Source organism: Pterocles gutturalis, unplaced genomic scaffold (genome assembly GCF_000699245.1).
Source record: "Pterocles gutturalis isolate BGI_N339 unplaced genomic scaffold, ASM69924v1 scaffold37816, whole genome shotgun sequence".
Lineage (NCBI taxonomy): Eukaryota > Metazoa > Chordata > Aves > Pterocliformes > Pteroclidae > Pterocles > Pterocles gutturalis.
In genome coordinates, this window is record NW_010106798.1 from 26,256 (window position 1) to 34,803 (window position 8,548).

The window sequence follows — 8,548 nt, forward strand, 5'->3', positions numbered from 1 at the left end:
CTACCTAAAGCCCAGCTGAACTCCAATCTGTGCCCTCCTTATTGCACAGGACCAAGCAGAATAAATTAGAAGCAGCATTCAGCATTCACATTACGGGCCTCCTACAATGCAAATAATCCCAGTGTCCCAAGTGGTACAAACTACTACATAAAAATCCTTGAAAAAGAGATGCATGCTCTCTGCTGGAATTCGTTTACCTACCAGTCCTACAGCATAACATATCCATGTCAGTGCGTGCTCTGTTCTGGAAGAGCTTAACAGAACAACCGTTTAACAACAGACTGCACAGGGAGGCGCTGAAGACACCGTAATACTAATTGCTTGAGTTTGTAGAACAGGTATTGATTCTTCTCGAAATAGAGAGCCTCATGGGGCTTACTTCTGCTAATGTAGGAACCCCTTCCCTCAGTTAGCAGAAACATTGATGCACTTGCACAACATCCAACGCCTTAGTGAAGCAGACTCATGTGCCACCTTGAGTGACAGCTGCTCAAAATCACTTGTCAAAGATCAACAGGCACTGACATTGTCCTGCATGTTGTACAGAAGACAAGCAGCTATGCGGTCTTTCTCTCAAAATGCCACGAGCTGAAGAGCTTCCAGCAGTCTTCACAACTTCTCAAGACTATCTTCACAAGTTCTAGGATTAGCAACACAAATTCCACAAAAGCTTAAATACACTAGCCAAAATTGTAGTAAATAGCATAAGACCAACAATTCAGAAGCAGCAGCATTACATTAGTAAGTTACCAGCCCTAGGATTCATTCTGCTGGAATAACTTTGAACTAAGAGCATAGATTTTACCATATCTAAAATTGACTAATGTGTTTTGACTTACTAGAGGAGAAAAATGGAGTCAGAATATAAGCCCTTACATTCAATATCCAGGAAAGCTTAATAGGCATACACAGTAAAATGTAGCCAAATAAAGCTTTAAAAAAAAAAAATCCCTCCTCCTTTTCTTAGTAAAAACCTAGATGTTACAGGATAGTAAAGATCACCACCCATACTGGACAATCAGCTTAGCATTGCATCTGAGTCACGCTTTAGAATCAAGACTGCCAGCATTTACTGCGTTCAACTGAGCAGACTTTGGTACAGTGCATAAATCCCAGTGTCCAGCTGTATAAGGATGTGTTGCAAGGGCCTCATAAATAATAGGATAATCACTGCCATAGATTTCCTGTAACTTGGACAGTTTATACTTCCCCTTCCAACAGATGATATTTTTAAGAGGAAGTATTAAAAAAATACAGCGCCTGTTACTAGACAAATGCAGAAGTTCAGCAGCATTTCTGCATCTAGATTTTGGGATATTATCCCAGAAGAAACAGCATGCCCAGAACTCTAACACAGGTCACTTGGAAGGGAAGCCAAATAGTATTCTCAGGAAATCTGCTCCTTCATGCTATGCAGTTACAATTTTACTATAACACAGCAGGGAAAATAACTCCACATTTCTCAGTCACCAAACAACAGAAACACTGAAGTTGGAGGACACTTCTGGAGATCATCTATTCTAATGCCCTGCTCAAAGCAAGCTAGAGCAGGCTGCTCAGGGCCACATCCAGCTGGGTTTTGATTACCTCCAAGAATGATGACTTCCCAACTCTCTGGGCAGAGTTTAAAGGGAATTCCCTGTATTTCAGATTGTGCCCATTGCTTCTTGTTACTTCAGCAGATACCAGTGAGAAGAGTCCAGCTCCATCCTCTTTGCTCCCTCCCATTAGGTATTTATATACTTTGCAATAAGATTCTCAGAGCCTTCTTTTCCCAAGGCTACACAATCCCAGTGTTCTCACCTTCTCCTCATATCTCCAAAACTTTAACAGTCTTTGTGGCCCTTTTCTGGACCCACTGCATTAAGCCATGCCTTCCTTCTACTGGAGAACCCAAAACCAGACACAGCACTCCCGATGTGGTTTCCCCAGAACTTAATCAAGGGGGAAAACCACCTCCCTGAACCTGCCGGCAGCATTCTTCCTAATGCAGCCCAGTATAGTGATGGCCACCCTTGACGCAAGGACACATTGCCAGCTCATGTTCAACTTGGTGTCCACCAGGACCTCTAGTCCTTTTCAGCAAAAGCCACTTACAGCCAGTCAGTTCCCAGCCTGCAGCAGGGCATATGGTTATTCCTCCCCATTTGCAGGACTTGGCATTTCCCTTTGTCAAACTTCGTAAGATTCCTGTCAGCCTATTTTTCCAGTCTGTTGAGGTCCCCATGTTTGGCAGCACAACCATCTGCTGTATCAAACACCTTCCAACTTTGAATCATCTGCACTCTAAAGAAACCAGGCATGAGTCGCCTCCTGTGCTCAACACAATAATGTGGCTTAGTCTTCTCCACACAAACATCAAGAAGCTAACTGTACCAACCTTCTTGCCCTAAGCTCTGAGATAGAAGCATCATTGTTTCTTAAACTCAGCAATATAAACATTCTTCCATTTAATTATTCATACAATTTCAGCTGCCACACGGGCACTTTGAGGCCACCTCTGGTCTCGACAGGTCAGAAATCTGCTTAAGTGATGCTCAGCTACATACTGTGGATCTACCTGCAACCATGCAAGACAATCCATCTTTCCAGCAACTTGTTTCCTGGGTGCTATAAAGCCCCTTCCTCTCACATGAGGCTTGCTACTCAGCACATGTTCAGGTAAATCCAGGTGTGTTCAAGAAAAAAAGACAGAAAACAGAATTATGCTGCTACTGTCAGCACAGCACACAACAGCTACAAAGTGAAACCGTGCAACATGGCAATTCGTGAAGCCTATCACAAGCTTCTGCTGCCTTCTTCCTCAAAACAGATGGGGACTTACCTTTGGGTATGCCAATACACACCAGCTTGACACTTCAAGCAAACGTCATGCCTTGCACATAAGCTAAATGTATACAAAATATATTTATATTTAATACATATATACAGCATAAGAGATTCTCCTCTACCACAAAGACGGGTTGTAAAGTCTGTTAATGCAAGAAGTACCACTACCACAAACTGTTATTCAAGCACTTCAGCTTTTATTCAGAAGCTTGGGACATTCCTTCAGTTAGCCCAGAACAAGACTAGAAAAAAGTGGTCTTTGAACCACTGACTTCTCATGACTGAGAAGTTAGCAGCAGCAATAAAACTAGGCAGAAAGGCTGGCAAGGCATTCATTGCATAACTGCTTTGACCCACTGAAGATTTGATCAGCTCAGTAGATAACTGGCCTTCTGACTTCAAACATAGTTTTCACACTATATCTAGAAACTATAAAGATCCTAGTTTTATCAATTAAAATACTTCTGTTACTGGAGAAAACCACAATGTTCACATGAAAAAAACTGTCAACAGCGGACTGGTTATGTGCTAGACTTTTCCATAATAGGGTTTTCTACATCAATTCTTTCCTTTCAGTCGAGAAGGCTTCTCCAGAGGAGCTCTAGAGGTCGAAACAGATGAGCCTCTCCTCGCTTCTCACTTGCTATACTGCTTCACAAGTTTCCTACTGCGAAAAATTTGACATTCCTTTCAGCCCTCTGCTGACGCAGACACATCCTACTCTTTCTTTGGCTTGATAGACTTTCACAAAAAAATAAGATCTAGTGCAACTAAGATCCAAGCCATAACACAGAATACTAATACAATAATAATTTGTGTCCCACAGTGGCCTTCTTTTCTTATCTTGATCCTGTCATCCAGCTGCCAGGGCTGAAAAGTTCTGCAGCCATCTGCTTAGTGCAATGTTCAGCCATTTCCTCTAGATGAGCAACATTTTCATTAACCTCACCAACATTATTGTAAAGCTAAAAAAAAATCTACCCTTGCTTCTATTAAACAAAAGTCACTCTACTACTAGGTGTATTTGGCACAGTTACTTGAAATACTTCTTGTTGCTCTAACCTTTAAGATGACAAACATCAAAACGAGATGAGCGCACAGCTGGAAGCAATTGCAGCAGCAAACTTCACTACAGTTCAGTAGAACCACTTCTGAATAGTTGAAGATTCTTACCTCAACAGACAAAAGGTGTGCAATTTCATAAAACAACCATTACCAGATTTGTAAGTCAGGTTCAGCTTTACATGCAGAAACATATTAGTAATCTGGGTGCATTAAAACACATCTGCTCCTCTACGAGCCTCACCACTGCCTAACCACTTGTCCCTAAATGTACTAGCTAAAATACTGAGCATAAGTTTGGAATAAGCATTTCATCATTACAGTTAACTTCCAGATCAGTCTTTAAAGTCAGGATATTATGGAATCTTCAGTTTATTATCTGAGGGATTTGACAGCTACTTTGAAGAGCTGAACCAGAAGTAAGTTTGCATGAAAGTCTTTGAGAAAGATCTAATACCCATAGCAGATAGAAGTACTCTTTCACGGCACTTTGGTAAAATGAAACACCTGGCTGGAATCAAAACACACATACTGGTATTGGATTCCAGCAAAAGGAAATTAAATTGAGGTTGACTCTTCCTGTAATGGAAAACTTCATCATTATGCTTTAAAGCAAGTTAAGCCACATTTGGAGGTTTTCTGTTCAACTACCTGAAGTATTTACAGCTTCTTTAGAATAGCCAGCGCCCCTTCAACATATTAAATTTTAACACTGTTTAAACTACATATTGTGGTGGTTGTCTGAATATCTACCAGGTGATGCAAATGTATCTCATGATAACAAAACCATCAAGATTTCAAGCATCTAGAGGAAATTCACATAACAGAATTGCCTTTTTAGAAGTTCTTACCAATGTCATCTGCATTTAGCCAGAAACACCATTTCAGTTTTTTTCTGAAGAGCTGCTTTTTAAGGTATCACTTCCATAGTGAGAAACAAAATAATGATCTGGTGCAACAATGAGAAGGACCAAGTGTTTGCCCCACTAACCAAACCTGTTGGAAGATGCAGTGTCTTTGATAGAATATTGAAGACCAGTCAAGTCACTCCTCAGGCTGTTAAAGGAAACTTGCATACCCGAAAGCTTTTCTCCTGCTATAATAAACTGTTTAACAAAGGCACAGTCTTCTCTTTACAAAGCTAATACCTCTTCCCATAATCTTTCTATCCCTCATCACACCCTATCATTCCAGCCACAACAGGATGGCTGCTCATGCATAGGGCACAGAATGCAGAGCAGCAGCACAGGCATTCACACCACCTATCTTTATATAGTCTTAAACAACAACAAGCCACTCCAGTAAATGAGCATAGCTTATAGTACACAGTGAGGGGAATACCGGATCTTCACAGTGCAGATCTTGGCATTTTTCTTGGGATGCCATCTGGCAGAAAGAGTTAGTTGGACAGATTGGTCAGCTGAAACTCACCAGTATACCAAGATTTCAACTTGGCCATGAGAATCCTTACAACATGAGCACTCTTCAGCTGCTTAAGGAGGACACAGATAAGACTTTCACATTACAGAGATCCCTCTGGGAACACCAATTCTCTCTTAAGCGTTTGCATCTGCTGTGGGTCTATTTTTGTCAGACGTTTTAGTTCATTTAACTGTTCATCAGAACGAGTCTTGGTTAACTGGACTAGCAATGGTCTTCAAAATTATTCTTCCCAGGATTAAACAGATGTCAGACAGCTAATGCAGAAAGTCAATCTCTATAAAAACATGGCCACAACAGCAGCTCCCTATACTAGTTCTAGTACTTCCTGATTACTTCTGATTTGAACACTTTAAGACTCCCACAATGGACTCTCCAAAATGCAGTAAACTGACTAAATTAAAGAACTGTCAACAGGCATCAGGCATGTATTAGATCATTACCACGAGATATGATCAAACCCAGGAATTTAGTATAAGCTTAGCTGTCCACTTTCAAAGGGGAGGAGGGAGTGAACACAACAAAAAGAACAAAAAACCTTTTCAGAACATAAAAGATGGTATAACAATGACAACCAGAAGATCCAGTCTAAGCCAGTTTTGCATGTTGGACCTTTAGGTGATTACTGGCTTAATCTTTAAATGAAGAAAAGGTTGAAAAGTTTAGATTCGTTACACTTCCTCTGCTGAAGTACGTCCTCATTTCTCTCTGCCCAGCTGGAAGGCTAAAGAAGTCACATGTTTTAATATGGTGATTAAGAGTGAATGAGCATGATATTCCAACTGACTAAATCATCTCTTTTCCTTGGTACAGTTCCAGTCTAAAAAAATCATGTGGATAGGGTTGTTCAACAATACCTCAATATTTCCAAGTCTAAAATCCCCCACTTTTCTTTGTAATCAATGATACAAGCATGGAGAGAAGAAAAATCTATCCCAGTTACAGGCAACATAGCATTGGGTCGTTGTGTGCTTGGGTTGCTTCTTTTTTTTAAGGAAAAAAGAGAGAAAGAAAAAGAGAGACTAGTACTTCACCAGCGATAGCATGCAACATCTTATGGCCAACACCAAAGTAACCAAAGACATCAACTAGGTTACCCTGTAATCCTTTTACTCTTTTTAAAAAAGTATTTAAGAACATGGCCTTAGCTCACAAACAAGCAATTTAAAAGCACAAGGGAAAAAGGCCAGTAGGAGCTTTCAGGGCTTGTGAACTCAAAGAGATCGTATTATGGTATCAAAACAAAAGAGGTGAAGCATAGTACCTCTAAATGTATCTCCAGGGGAATCACCTACTAATCTGCTGGCCTATAGCGACTTTGGACAACAACGTGTAATACCAGTACCCATGCACATCTGGAAGATAAATGCACAAAGACATACTGGAAAAAATTTTAGACAACAGAAGCACACTGAAGCCTGCAGACTTTAAGTCAGGATTAATGAGATACAAACCAGTTAATATATACTTAGACCAAAATAAAAGCTAAGTTTAAGTTAATGCAGTAGAAAAATTAAGCAAGTAGTACTAATTGTTCATGGCTCAACCCTAATATTAGCAGTATCTGTATAAAATAGTTCTCAATTTGGAAAATGGAAAGGCTGCATTTACAGGAAACAGAGATCTTGTGTTACTGTTGCAACACAAGACTTCAACCCCCATTTGAACAGTCAGCTGATGCCAGCAGTCATTTTCCAGCATTATCTTAAACTCTTCTTCCTCTTCCTCTCACATTGATGTCTGTGGTGGTTTATTATTTCTGAATGTCATGCTTTGTCCACTGATTATAGAATTAAGACCAATTCTTTTCCCCCGACATAAGAGAGTAAAACTGTTTCCAAGAAGGCTTGACATAATAAACTAACAAGCACAGCAGAAATAATCTGCAACATTTTTGGTAATTCAAAGACCTGTAGAAGCTGATCTCACATCATGTGTTCTTAAATAGAAAATAATAAATTGTAGATACTACAAAATATATATGCTTACTGCTCATTGAAAAGGCCTTTAAAATTACTGTATAGAGAAGCCAAATATTCAGTTGCTGCAGATCTGCAGAGTGATGAAGTCGGCATAAATACAACAACTTACAACACATTGAGGATCTGTGTCGGTTATACAAACTTCCACTTGCAAATGCCAATCCCCACTCAGGACATTCTTACTGAAATGCTACAAACAGGTGGGGTAATAAACCACCTTTAGCAGGCTGTCAGCAGGTCTTCCTCCTTTTCCACCCCCTCTGAACTTTGTCAAGTGGTATCAGCATTTGAAATACCATGCTAGATCAAATAGCCAGTGTACTTTGCTAAAGTATTGCATTACAATGAATAAAACTATCACCAAACTGTTTTTATTCCCAGCTAGAGTACAAATTCTCTGAGGGAAGCTAGTAAAAACCTTAGGAAGAAATCACTTTGGGCAACTGCATTGAATGGATAGATCTTGACACATATGTGTCATACACTGCAATGTCACATCTACCTTTAACATGTACAACATAATCTAGAACCTAGTCACATAATATTTCTTTCTTGCCTTTAAGTGAATTTGAACTGTGACATTTGGAACACCTCAGCCAAATCAGGATTTTGACAGTGACTACAGGAATAGGAAACACATCTGGATTTGCCATTAGTATTTTCAACTACAAAACAACAAGTGGACATTTTTACCAAGGAAAAGTTGTGGTCAGAAGCCAGTAACAGTGTTCCTGTTCTGCAGCCTTGCTGCTCCCTCGCTGCAGGGCTACAGTAAAAGCACAGAAAGATTCAGTTCCACCCACCCAAGATGGTGGGGTGACCCAGCACAGAAACCCAGCCATGACCCAGCACAGAACCCCAGCCACTATCACCACTTCTCTTTATAATGGATTCTGGTGTCTATCCCTAGGATATATCTTGCTGAGTGTCCTTCAGAGCGCTTCAGCAGGTTTCTTAGTCGGGGAAACCCTGTTCGGGGGCTGCCTTCCTTGCCAGGCCTTTTCTCTCTCAGAACAGGACCAGGAAGAACACGGCCACCGTCAGCAGGCTCTCCCGCTGGGGAACGGCTCCATACGGACGACACACACAGCGCTACACGTTACTCAGAGGCGGCAGCCCGCTCACGGCGCGACCCCCTGCCCTTGCGGCGCCCCGGGCAGGCGGGACGGGAGATGAAGGCCAGTCGCACCAGGGCCTCAGCCTCAGGGCGCCTGGCGTGTCCCACCAGCCCCCCC